The sequence below is a fragment of the Olea europaea genome, unplaced genomic scaffold (assembly GCF_002742605.1).
Source record: "Olea europaea var. sylvestris unplaced genomic scaffold, O_europaea_v1 scaffold1431, whole genome shotgun sequence".
Lineage (NCBI taxonomy): Eukaryota > Viridiplantae > Streptophyta > Magnoliopsida > Lamiales > Oleaceae > Olea > Olea europaea.
In genome coordinates this window covers 203,467-206,081 of record NW_019231846.1, presented here as the reverse complement: position 1 = coordinate 206,081, position 2,615 = coordinate 203,467, and positions in this window count along the sequence as shown.

Here is a 2,615-nt window from a genome sequence, read left to right as displayed (position 1 = left end):
CTTGGAAAATATATGTCCGATCAGGTCCCTGTGGTAGCTCCATGAAGTATTGGAACTTAATTACGGTAATTATAATAGTTTTGAACTTAATTGTAATTACAATAAATGTTTTGTACTTAGTTGTGATTACCGTGAAAGTTGTAAACTAAATTATAATTGTAATTAAAGTTCTAGGACTACACATGTAATTAAACGTAAACTAAGTGGACTTGGATTTAAATTAGAACCCCTATATGAATGTGGAATTATTATTGTATAAGTATTTGAACTCTTCTATCTTTATAAATAGAGATTAGATGGATCTTAGACATTCTATAGAATGGAATTATACAATATTCATAATACATAATTTCATGGTGTTCAAATTTTGGAGAGAGAAAATTATTTTTCATGATTTTTTTTTTCAATTGTCCAACTCAAGAATTGGTTTCTTGATTTAATTAAAAGAATGTGCCTATCCACAGATATAGTCTTGATTTTGGTGAATATTATAGAAGATTTGGAGGTTTGAAACATCAAGTTCTTGGAATTAAAAGGCTGGAAGTTCATGATCCACAAAGCTGGAAGTTCGTGATTTAGAATTTATTCAAGAATTGATCATCGAATTTAGGTAAAAATTCGAATTCATTATTTTTGAAATAACATACATGTAAACATTTAGACGATTCTGTTTTTGAATTAAAGATTTTTTTAAATTTATGAATAATTCCGCTTCCGCACGATTCCTAGGAACATTTATGTAGTTTGCAATAGCAAATGAAGTTCTAGTGAGAATGTTCATAGCATAACACACAAAAACTCATCAATTCTTGTGGCTTTAATTGTTTTTTAATCACATGTTCACAAACAATCTGTTATCTTATTTTATGATAACAACAACAATGATCTAACTTAATTTTTACTTTATTTTACTTTTTTTATTTTTTTTTAACACGAAGTATTATCAAGAATGCATAATTTCCACAATATGAATACACATCACTTACCTGGATACTCAAACAGCTTCTCAAGTCCACTATCTTTATAGATTAGTTATTTTTAATGTTAGACGTGTGCCTAGATATATCCATAATCGTGGTAATCATTCAAAATAAGACAAATCTGATGTTATTTCACTATCCTAAGTCAAACAACCACTCGTCAAAATCTTCTTTTATTGAGAAAAATTTTGGGTTTTAAAATATAGGGTTTTAAATTTAGGATAAAACATCGAATTGGAGAAGATTATGCGCAAAAAAATAAAAAATAAAAAAAATAAAAGGAGGAACACTCCACTTGATTACCTTTGATAAGCTGAATGGTGGAAGTCTGGAAGAGGAGAAGTCAATCGGTCCCCAAGAGTCAAAGAGCAGCGTGTGTAGACAAAAGACTAAGAGGATGGGATATTCTGATTTAATAGAGGGTGCTTGATTGAGATTAAAATTAGATTTTTAGTAGATTGTGATAAAAGTTTTTGAAATATGTTGTTAAAAATTTTTGGGACCCATAAAAAATATGATTAATATTGATTGTTTGACTTTAACTTACATTAAAATCAAATTTTAATCCAAATCAAACAGACTCATAATTTTGGTCTTGGAAAATTGAAAAGTGTATAATCAGAGTTAAATGTTTCAACACTCAATGAACTTTGACGTATGTCACGACTTACTCATTGAACTTCACAATACTCCCACTAGCCACTCAACTTTAAGTTTTTGCACTCCATCACTTATCGGATGTTTTTTGTCCCTCATGCAATCCACCAGGATGACGGAATTCCTATATGGCAGTTAAATCCTTCCAAATGTAAAATGAAATGCCTATGCGGTCTCCATATCATCAAATTTTGATTTTCAACCCAAACATGCCTTATCCTTGTGAAATGAAAAGTTCTTCAAAATGGGGAAAACACTAAAGGTGCGTTTGATTACAAGTAGGAAAATTGCATGGAAAGAAAATATTTTCTAGGCAATTAAGTCGCCTAGAAATTATTTCCATGGAAATTGTCAATTATAAGCGTTTGATTGACTTAATTTTCCACCTAAAAAATATTGTGCTTTTACATCTTTTGGTATTTGGTAATCATTATTTTCTATGGAAATGGTCATTTTTTCCAACTTTTATTGTTTGATAGCCGCTATTTTCCACAAAAATTGTCACCTTTTTCCATGAAAATTATTCAATCAATTTTTTAGGACTTTCTTCTATCACAAAAGCCTACTTAGTGGAGTTAACTAGCGTCATTTTTTTTTATTGTGATCTGAATGTCAACGATTCAACTAATTATAGGAATGTTCCTTAATAATTGCATTTATTAACTATATGCAAACTATTATGTCGCTCTTAACAAACTTCTAAAATGTGTGTGTGTTGACACACTCTTATATTTAATTTCCTGTATCACGAGTCGAGTCTAGAATTACTCGAATATTGAAAATACCAGTTAAAAAAGATGTCCCAATTCTTGTGGTGCCTAAAATTTTTTCGACGCCCACGAAAGGGAGAGAGTTATTTTATTACTTTGATGTCCATAAAATTAAATTAAAAGTAAATTACATGTGAAGCATCTAATTATCAGACCAGCAGCCTTTTTTCTTCTGCTACTTCAATTCCAATTTGAAACCTGTTGTCTT